Source organism: Macrobrachium rosenbergii, chromosome 47 (assembly GCF_040412425.1).
Source record: "Macrobrachium rosenbergii isolate ZJJX-2024 chromosome 47, ASM4041242v1, whole genome shotgun sequence".
Classification (NCBI taxonomy): Eukaryota; Metazoa; Arthropoda; class Malacostraca; order Decapoda; family Palaemonidae; genus Macrobrachium; species Macrobrachium rosenbergii.
Window position 1 is genome coordinate 36,345,624 of NC_089787.1, and position 12,500 is coordinate 36,358,123.

A 12,500-nucleotide genomic window follows, 5' to 3' on the forward strand; every position below is an offset into this window, starting at 1 on the left:
AGTGTATAAACGACTACATATTTCTTTTTAGTTGGGTTCTAACCCTGTTTATCAGTCCATCGAAGCTCCTACGAAATCGTTATGCATTATGGTGAAGTTTGAAAGTCTGGTTAACCCTCTGGTCAGTGGTTCAAATATTTAGTAAGTTATCATTGACACTGAAGGTCGAATTTGCACATACATTTGGAGGTCAGCTCTTCAGACGATTCGGTAATCATTTAGTTCAGTGGTTCTCAACCTGGGGGCGTCAGCAATTTCCAGGGGGGGTGCGAGCCTTATGGAAAATAAAAAATTCTCTTAACAAGAGTCGCTAAGAAGCAGTGTCAAGTATCTCATTAATTCATTCCCAAAAGAATAAAAGCATATCAAATTAAGATTTCGCCAAATATATATATATCCTTCACCTAAATTAGGGGCCGAACTAAAAGTCCAACACAATAAATACCGAAAGAAAATAAAGTAAGCATACATTTCTATTGGAGTAGCTAAGTTTACTTGTATTGTAAATGTTTAGTTATACATAATAACACTGTTTTATCTTTAATATCTGGCCCAAAAAAGTTCAGTACCTTGACAGTGATGAATGTTAAGAAATTGAATATTCATGTCCCAACGATTAATTCATTCAGCATTTCAAGTATATAACTCTACAGTGAAATATTACAGAAACACAAGCAGTTGCTCCGAGCATCGCCGGGTAAACAGGGCTGGCGGAGTAATACATTCGATATGTTCTCTTGCGATCCTATTAACCAGGTGTCAACTTTGATATGATGGCCTTCGGAGCTTGGACCCTTCCGCCCAGATCCAATCTAATCTGAGTCATGTTTGTACACCTGCCCCTCTCTCTCTCTCTCTCACTCTCTCTCTCTCTCTCTCTGTGTGCCGTCTTGATGGATTTGCAGAGGACAGATAGACAAACAGATAGACAGGGAATCGTGTAATCACGGAGTCTCCGTGATGTCGAATGAATCATATTTCGTGGAATAAGATTAGTAGAATAAATTCATGAGTTCTGTTGAAAATATTATGAAAATGTCAATGATGATGTGATTCATCTGTATTAAGAGGTAGATTTTTTACTGATTTACAAATATACTTTGAAAACGTGAAGCATTTTAAAGTATATACATATATGTATATATATATATATATATATATATATATATATATATATATATATATATATATATATATATTTATATATATTTATATATATATATATATATATATATATATATATATATATATATATATATATGTGTGTGTGTGTGTGTGTGTATGTTTGTATGTACACGACTCCCTGTCTATCTCTTTAGCTATCTCTTTTTCTCTGAAAATCCAGAGAGAGAGAGAGAGAGAGAGAGAGAGAGAGAGAGAGAGAGAGAGAGAGAGAGAGGGAGGACTTAGATTAGTTTGGATTTTTGTCAATTATACACGCGTGACTTTTTGATATTTGCAAATATTAAGCCACAAATAACGTTTGATATGTAATGGAATATACCTTGGGAATCTCACACCCAAATCAGATTATAATCGATATTTGCCTGTTCGCCGGCCATGATTCGAACTATGGCGTTGTAGAATAGGCTGCGTGGCTTAATCCTGCCGGTTCAGAAGGAAAGCATAGGGAATTCTATATTATATCATATTTGTATCCTGACATGTATGATTATATAAGTATATATATATATATATATACGAGTATATATATATATATATATATATATATATATATATATTTATATATATATATATATATATATATATATATATATATATATATATATATATATATATATATATATATATATATATATATATATATATATATATATATATATATATATATACACATATATACATATATGTGTGTGTGTTGTGTATGTGTTGTGTGTTTTAAGCTTGAATTTCAAGTCAATGGTCCCTATGGGCTGGTTCCATATGAATAGGGTTCATCTTCTGAATAATAATAATAATAATAATAATAATAATAATAATAATAATAATAATAATAATAAAATGTCACATGGAGATACTGAATATAAAAATAAAGATATAAACCGATCAAATTCATCTATGGAAAATTTATTATAAACAATATAGGAGTAGATAAGATGTAAATTTAAAAACAAAAAATGGAAAAATAAAAAGAAAAATAAAAGTATTGTTGAGAGAAGTTAGGCAATTTTAGTAAGGTCGGTAATCGCCTTGCTACTGTAGATGCCGTGGTCTGTTAATGCAGACATGTTATAGGCGTGATGTGTAAGATTTTCTTTCATCGCTGAATAACCACGAAGGGAAGAAGGATACCTGAATAAACGTAATAACTCCTTCATTTTACAAGATGCAAATACTTGGGATAAGTTGATAATTCTTCTATCTACCATCGCATATTTATATATATATATATATATATATATATATATATATATATATATATATATATATATATATACATACGGTATATAACATTTGTAATTATTAATGGATATATTAGCACGTGCATACACGCGCACACACACATTTTATATATATATTATATATATATATATATATATATATATATATATATATATATATATATATATATATATATATATATATATATATATATATATATAAAGTATATATATATTATATGTGTATGTATATATATATGTATGTATGTTTGTATGTGCGCATTTATGTATGATTTGACATAAACACGCACTGTATGTAGCCTATACACACATTGATCTCACCTTGCCATTAATATTTACAAATGGTATCTGTAAGGTATATTCTTTCGAAAATGTTAGGCATTTTAGAACAGACAGCATTATTGATGGCCGGGCGAAATGAAAAATGCGTCCCCTAATTTATAACCCGAAATTAAGCACATCTGGATTACGAAGAATTCGCACTGCGGCACATCAAAGGGAACGTAATTCATCTGACTCATCTCATTAATAATGCAAAGTAAATTCGCTTAATTGAAGCGTTCACGATACATGATATGTATAAAGTAGCGGAGTTTTATTTTTTCTCTGTGCAGGAATGTCTTCTGACGGGACAGAAAAAATTGGAGTTAGAATTCTTTGTTTGTCATACATTTTTTTTTTCATTTGTGAGCTATGATGAAAGTGATGACGATGGCTAATATTAACAAAAGGTTTTCTTTTGGTTGTTAAATAATTCATTTGAGATATCGCACATTTACTAATCAACAAATAAAAGGTTATTTTTTAGCTAGTAACTTTTTTTTAATTTTGCCTGCTTATGGTAGGATTAAATTTTTACTTTATTTTTAGATTTTCCATTTTTTGTTTTTTTTTAAATTTACATTGTACCTACTCCTATACTGTTTATAATAAATTTTCCATAGATGTATTTAATCGGTTTATATCTTTATTTTTATATTCAGTATCTTCATGTGACATTTATGAATGAACTGCCGAAGTTAGGTTACTGCGAGTAAGTTATAGCAGAGTGACTGTATTTCAGCTGTGTCCTTATTGTCAGGTTTGTATGTTAGAGTTATGCATCTACTGCGGTTTCATAATATATTTAGAAATATATTTTTCATATAGCTTTTTATTAGGAATATTAAGATATACCAGTTTTTCTTGTCGTTCTGCAATCACGATAAATGCTTTATTTTGAATTTTTGTTATATGGTACAAATATAGCATCCAACCAAAAAGATAATGGGGATAGGAGTCTCTTTCTCATCACTGAATTCCTGGAAGTTAATGAAGAACTTGTAAAAATTCCTCTGGCCTGTCTCTATGAATTTCACTCACAAGAATATGATTTCATGCTTTGAATTCAGCAAGACTATTTTACTTAAGGAAATCAGTTCTGTAACAGTAATAAGGAAAGAATTGCAGTTTGAACTTTGTGAAACATAACTGGTTCCCGTATTACATTGCCCGTTTGAAAAAGGCGATTTCTTTCCACTGAGGCAGTTTTAATTGATCATACAGGGGACTAAGGGAATTTATGCACCAAACAGGTCTTGTCCCTCCGACCCCTAGCTGCAACACCTTTCAGTCATTCCTTTTACTGTACCTCCATTCACATTCTCATTCTTCAATCTTGCTATCCACCCTCCCCAGACAATTGTTTCATAGTGCAACTTCGAGGTTTTTCTCCTGTTACACCTTTCAGACTTTTCCACTCTCAGTGTCCCTTTCAGCGCTGAATGACCTCATAGGTCCCAGCGTTATGCCTTTGGCCTAAATTCCATATTCCATTCTATATATTCCAAACAGGTCTGATTCTATTTTCTTTCATTTTGTGTCTTGTTTTTTTTTTTCTTGACTTGTTTCTCAATCTCGTAAGGTGAGAAAGCTTTTTCTGTTTTGCTCTTAAAATACCAAAAACTTATTTTTAATACAGCACTGCTACTTGCCTTTGATAAAAACTTAATTCCAGCGAATATACTTGGATGTTTATAATTTCTCAAAAAAAAAAAGATCTGCGAGTATCACAATCCGTCGTAATGGTGCCTTGCAATTTAATGTTCGCATAAGTTATGATTTATACGAAGATATATAGACCATCAGATTCATATTACTTACCCAAATGGCTAAGCCATGACTTTTATCGGTATTGATAGTCGGCGTTTTATTAAATTTCTCTCTTTTATTTATAAAAGAAAAGTCTTGCAAGATTGGTATGTTTGAAAATGTCGTTTCGAAATCTGTTCTCATTTCGAAATGCAGACTAACAAGTGCTTTATTAGGAACTGCAAGGCACGTTTAAGGATACAGGTTTCAACACAAGTATTAACCTACTGTATATTATTTATATTTTTATATTTGCCGAGGGGAAAAAAAAAACTGGCTGAGTGATGAAACTTAACATCTCCAATTTTGGATGCTGACATATTCTATCAAAGGAGTATATTTTGACTGTGAAGCACTCTATCTCATGAGAATAAGGCTTCAGTGAGATATCGTTGATAGAGGGAGAAAAAGGGAGGAAATAAAGTAAAATTCTCTGAGGTGAAGGTTGGTAGACCCACATTTTTGTGGTTTGAAATGATGAGCATTCATGTGTAATATCAACTTGTTGAGCTGATTGATGTATTGTAGGTCTTCCCTCATAAAAGAATTAAATCACTTTTTAAAGCTTTTTGCCGCTCTTGTCACGAATGGAATATTGCTGACAGAATGGTTGGTAGATCTAAGTAGTAGCTCCGCGGCGGCGGTTTCCTTCTAACTTGACTTTTTCTACAGTTTTTTGGTTGCTAATTATGGACTTACCTTCAGTTTTTGTCGCACGAATGTAATTAACCTGTAATTAACCCCTGAAGTCCACCCAACAAGGGGTTTCCATACGCGATCTTCACAAGACAGAGCACGGGGACGTCTGTTTGGAACAGTTCATATCCCGTCCGGCAAGTGCAATAACTTGTTAAAGTATGGATACCGCCCGCCCCCGGGCCAGTACTAAACACGGCGAAGGGACATTCCATTTGGCCGACGACAGACAAATGCACCGACAGTATCAGAAGCCCTAAAGTGTAGAAAAAACCAGTTTCCAAGGTAAAAAACAGGCGCGGAGCTAATACTTAGAATGACCGAATGGTTATTTATATATTGATATACAGTACTATGAACTATCACATCCTGCCAGTTTATGTCATTGAAATTATTTACCCAAAGAAATAATTGTTAACTATTGCATAACTTTGCTGACTTTTTTCATATTTCACTAACCTGCATTAAAGCTACTCTGCCTATAAAATTTAAGTACGGCGTTTCCTCTAAATGATATAAAATTTTACATCTGTCTTTGTAGTATTTTCATCAGAACCACAATGAGTTTAAAGAGAAAAAGAATTAGTAAAATACGACGTATACATATACATATATATATATATGTGTGTGTGTATGTACGTATGTATGTATATATATTTATACTGTGTATGTATGTATGTATATATATGTGTATATATATGTATATATGTATATATATATGTATATATATATATATATATATATATATATATAATATATATATATAAAATATATATATATATAAGGAAAGAGAAACTCCATTGTTTCTCTTTCCTTGGTGGATTTTGTCTTTATTGATTTATTCATCACGTTCCATATTTTCGTGATTCAGTTATAAAAGTTAAGTATACCGTAGTTTAATTAGACCACTGAGCTGATTAACAGCTCTTCTAGGGCTGGCCCGAAGGATTAGACATTTTACGTGGCTAAGAACCAGTTGGTTACCTAGCAACGGGACCTACAGCTTATTGTGGAATCCGAACCACATTACACCGAGAAATGAATTTCTATCACCAGAAATAAATTCCTCTAATTCTTCATTGGCCGGCCGGAGACTCGAACGCGGGCCCGGCAGAGTGCTAGCCGAGAACGATATCGACCCAACCAATGAGGAACTGTGTGATTCAGTTATACATACATATATATATATATATATATATATATATATATATATATATATATATATATATATATATATATATATATATATATATATATATATATATATATATATATATATATATATATATATATATATATATATATATATATATATATATAGATATAGTATATTATAATGCGTGTGTGTGTATTTATATTTTTACTATATTAAAATTTGCCTGCACGCCAACCTAGCATCTCTGGCTAAAAAAAAAAAAAAATCGTGGCTGAAGAACAGCAATGGCAAAGAAAAAGAATTTTTTTTTTTGGCCCATGTCTTTTTAGCCTAGCATTTACCATTTTTCCCAGACATAAGCCTTGAGGATTAAAAGGAAATAGGCAGTGGGATTTATGGTCTCATAGGCTGTCAGCTTTCTGCCTTTACCAGAATTTTGAGCTAAAACTCTTGTCGCCTCTCCCGGATAAACCTTGTCGCGAAATGGGATGTAATTCAGGGAATTGTTAGTAGTTGCTGTGTTTATTTTGTCTTTGTTTATATCGATAATAAAGGTTTTAGTATATATATATATATATATATATATATATATATATATATATATATATATATATATATATAATATATATATATATATATATTCGTGTGAGTGTCATAGCCGTTATATACAACACATATGCTGATGGACGATTAAAACTCACCTTTCTTATACATATTTATTTCCCGACGTTCCGTAATTTTCGTATGTAATTACATCTTCAATATTTACACACACACACACACACACACACACACACACAGTATATATATATATATATATATATATATATATATATATATATATATATACACACAGTATATATATATATACTATATATATAAATAATATATTACTACTGAATCAAAAGAGTTCTAACGGATTTCTGCAACGAAAGTAAAAAAAAAGCTGTGTTATTTAACGCTGATATTAATAACTAAGTAAAGTAAACATGGTTGAGGTAATGGAACTTAAGTTTTTTTTCTTTTGAAAATGATATTAGACTCGGCAATTGGACGAGAAATGTGTCAAGATAGTATGGAAGCTCAATCTACATTTTGCATAGTTATAAAAATGAAAGGAGACAAAATTCAGAAATACTTAGAATATTTTTGTTAATGAATTTGAACGAAAATTCTTCAATTGCTTAAAGCTCACATCACAACAATGTATGAAATTTGTTATTTAATATTTATATTCGAATATTTTTAAAATTTTAGTGAATGTATAAAAACCGTTTTGAAACCCTCGTAATATTTTGTCATTCAATATTTATGTATTTCATACAAGATTTAAAGTTCAAATTCGAACAAACGTAAAAATTTGTGTTCTTTTAACGCAGGTTATTGAGAGTTTTAGTGTCATCAATATTCATCTTGGTCTTTGTATGAAAATCATTTGTCCCAGAAAGTTTTAAAGGTCGCGTGCAAACAGCATTGAGATTTTCTTAAATTTTTAATTGCTCGCGTTCGAACACTGTAAAAACTCTGAGCTCGATCAGTATTTAAATTTCTATTTTGAACATTTTTTCAAAAGTTTTCGAAGAAGATTTGTTGATTGGAATTCTCTTTAAACGAGAATTTCGTCTTTGGGATTTATTTGTTTATCGTCATTATGAGTAATCTATTTAAGGAATGCCTTATCCCAGAGATTAATAATCCATGACCTTCATTTATAAATATTCCATTCAACCAACGCATTGGTGGCTGGGGGCGTTCAACATTCCTCCTTTTAATGGTATTTTGTTAATTTATTGTGATATTTGTGCATCAATTTTCAGGTGGATGTTGGGTCATAAATGTCACATTCAGTTATTATTTATACACCTTTTGGTAACCATATAACCAATATTATTCAGTACAGTATTAACCATGTCCTTTCACATTCAGGAGTTTTGGTACCATTGTTTCGTAATGCAGTTATTATTTTTTATCGTTTCTCTGAATGCAACTTATCAATAATTATCTGAATATTAATTTCAAAATTTCTATTTTTTATTGTTTTCCTGTGGACAGATCTGTTTATTTTTATTTATTTTTTGTGTTCATAAGTATTTTTATTTTTGTATGGTCCTTTTAGCTTGTCAAAAATTGGCCGCCTGTTCTTTGGGAGTTTATGATGTACGTTAACGTTTTTTCAGTTTTTTTTTCTGTAAAACGAAATGTTCAACAACAACAACAACAACAACAACAACAATAATAATAATAATAATAATAATAATAATAATAATAATAATAATAATAATAATAATAATAATAACAACACTTTCATGTAATAACAACCCGTCTGTTCAACAATGTTAGATCAATGAAAGATAAAAAAATCTGTATGTGATGAACGATTCACTTCCCCATCAAACGACCCCTGCTCCCAAACAACGCCAAACAAAGAAAGGACAAACAGAAGTCACCCAGAGAGCCTGCCAAAGTTAGTTAGGCTTCAGTAGGACAGGGCAGGAGGCCATATTAATATGGGTATCCGGCCAGTAGTTTACTCTAACTTCACAAAGGAGCCGAAGTCAGCCAAGGTTGGTTGACACTCAATTTAGAACGAGGGCTAAAGTTCATTTCTCTCTCTCTCTCTCTCTCTCTCTCTCTCTCTCTCTCTCTCTCGATGTTGTTTTCTTGCGTTGTGTTTGCCTGTGTATATAAAGAAGAACGTATGGTGCATAGATGTTAATCTATTCGAATGCCAATATATATTTATTCACCATTTAGCTGCTAAATATGAATTGATAAGTAACCATTCCGCTGCTTTTCTCTGAAGCTACTACTTGCTTTTTGGGGAAAAAGGCCTAATGATTATTATATATATATATATATATATATATATATATATATATATATATATATATATATATATATATATATATATATATATATATATATATATTATATATTTATATATATATATATTTATATATATAATGCACACACATATATATACACATATATACATATATATACACACATATATATATATATATATATATAATATTGACAATATTGTCCTAGCTTCCCTATTCCCCAATATTTATGATTATTTTTACTCGAGGTGAGACTTAGGATCCTAAAGGAAGTTTATGCCCAAATAATGTCTCCCAAGAAGTATAATACCAAAGCATTAAACTCTGTGCTTTAATTAGCTAGTTTCAAATCCAACCTGAGAATTTCGTAATTTGTTTCCTTTCGGACTTCAAGGCTTTCAGTGAAAGTGTATCCGAAAGTATTAGGGATAACTGAGGTTGAGGGCCGGTTTTACTATATATATATAAATTATATATATATATAGTATATATATATATATATATATATATTTTTATGAACCACTTTTGGTTCAGCAGGTTCTTAAATACAAAAAAAAAATACGGGACTGGAATGACGGGCAGAAATTGAGGCAGACAAAGGAGGAAGTGCTGAACGAAACGAAAAAAAAATGACCTTAAACTAATTTATTATAACAAAGTTATATACATTATATACAAATGAGTCAGGTTCAGTGAAGTTACACTTGAATGAACAATTCATTCAACATTATTAAAGAGCAAATTAAACAAAATCGAGTCAGTACAACGTACAACATACAACACAAGTAATTAAACTTCAAATACTAGTAAATCAATAACACTTGAGCAGGAAAATACAATCCAATTAATTAAACTTTAAATAAATCAAACATTTAAGCAGCATAAATAAACACAGGCAGCAAAACAAAACAAAAGCAACAATAAAAGCAGCATAATACTGATAAATAAACGGCATAATAAATACATAAGCAGCGGTCTTCAATAACTACATTACAGCCATTAAAACATGTAAACAAAAGTGACATCAATAATAATATTCAAAACTCGTCCAAAAAAAAAATGTAATTACTAACAAACAATTACACATAATTAAGAGAACTTTGTCTCAAAAATATACCTTGCCCCAAATCGGGCTAAACACAGAAAGACAACCCCAGAAGAGTTGTCGAGACAGTCACAACTGTCTCAAGGACGAAGTCAAACAGACGAACTCGACAAGAACAAGACAGCAGCCACTGGCTGGAGCAGGAACAAATCCACAACCGGATGACCACGGCCGAGTCGTCGAGGCAGTCACATGCTGCTGAACGGGAACCAATCCCCACATTAGACGACCACGGTCGAGTCATCGAAATTATTATCAGGGATGAAGTCACACACAGACAAGGAGATCCTTCACCTCCTGTCGAAGCCAACAGGTAAGCAATACCTGCCGCCCATCCAAACGGACTTCCCGCTGCTCTGCTGCCGAGATACTGACTTTGCTGCACGAACCTGACTGCCACTGTCAGAGACAACGCGACAGACGTAAACTTTCCTTGGAAGAAAAATTTACAGGTAAGGAGGCAACAATCCACCTAGGGAACAATAATTGGCAAATGGTTGTCCCATCAAAACAAGCACTAAACCTCACAATATATATATATATATATATATATATATATATATATATATATATATATATATATATATATATATATATATATATATATATATATATATATATATATATATATATATATATATATATATATATATATATATATATATATATATATATATATATATATATATATATATATATATATATATATATATATATATATATATATATATATATATATATATATATAAAACAGGAAGACACAAAGACATGTGGCAAATGAGTAATTCGTCATCCATTCCTTTATCCCTTGACGCTGAGGAGAGAACTCATGCGTAGATTTATGAGAGGAAACCAAATTGGCTTTTGGAAGCCTAAGTTCATTAGGAGACAACTTTGTTCTCAGCCCCCAGACGAAAACAATATTAACGAAGTACAGTACCATAAGCGCGAAAAGAGAATTTCCCATACTTTGACGAGTCGAGATTTTTTTTTCTCAGGTCCATAATTGCGCCGAAGGCCATGAAGTTTTCTGTACAGCGTATAATGCTGCATGAAACTCTCAGCCACGGCCCATGAAACTTCCAACCACGGCCCGGTGGTGGCCTTTGTTGTTGGTGCCTATATCGGCACCAGGCGCACGATCATGGCTAACTTTATCCTTAATTGGAATAAAAACTACTGAGGGTAGAGGGCTGCAATTTGGTATGATTGATGATTGGAGGGTGGATGATCAACATACCATAAACGCGAAAAGAGAATTTCCCATACTTTGACGAGTGGAGATTTTTTTTTCTCAGGTCCATAATTGCGCCGAAGGCCATTAAGTTTTCTGTACAGCGTATAATGCTGCATGAAACTCTCAGCCACGGCCCATGAAACTTCCAACCACGGCCCGGTGGTGGCCTTTGTTGTTGGTACCTACATTGGTGCCCTCTAGCCTCGGTAGTTTAGAGGATCTGAGGGCGGACAGAAAAAGTGCGGACGGACAGACAAATAGCCATCTCAGTAATTTTCTTTTGCAGAAAACTAAAAATGGTTAAATTATTTTGTTAAAAGAAAAGATAAGCTACTTTTTTGTAGCAGCGTCTTTCAGAAGTCAGCCCTGGTACGCTAAAATATAAACAGTAATCTTTTTATTGCTGGAACATTTGCTGCCGGGGACTTCTTGTCGCGGAGCCAAACAAAACTCGATAATACTGTAACTTGAAGAGCGTAAAAAATTCAGCCAGATTCCCGCTCCCTCCCCTTCTCTTAAAAAAAAAAAAAATAATAGGACAGGAAAAATACCTTTCCTTTCCCCCCCTCTAAAAAACGGGAGAGAGAAAAATAATCCCCTTTCTTTTGAATTCCAGGGAGCAATTCCAGGCTTCCAGTGGTTCTTATATGTCGCCCTCGATTATTTTAATCCTTTTTCTGTATTCGGGTTGCAACCGCTATTAAAAGGCTGAACGTGAGATTCGACTTTTCTGTTTTTCCCAGTTTTATTTCTGGTCCTTTTCTTGTCTGTGGGATGAATTTATTCTGTAATTATACTCACACACACACATACATACATATATATATATATATATATATATATATATATATATATATATATATATATATATATATATATATAGATAGATAGATATATGTAAATTTAATTA

General features: G+C 31.9%; 1 long non-coding RNA gene across 1 annotated transcript in view; it reads left to right on the forward strand.

Annotated features, from left to right (window-relative positions):
* The window catches only part of LOC136830763 (uncharacterized), an 870,103-nt gene that overhangs the window by 150,370 nt on the left and 707,233 nt on the right, over positions 1 to 12,500 (forward strand). The gene's annotated exons all lie outside the window — the stretch shown is intronic.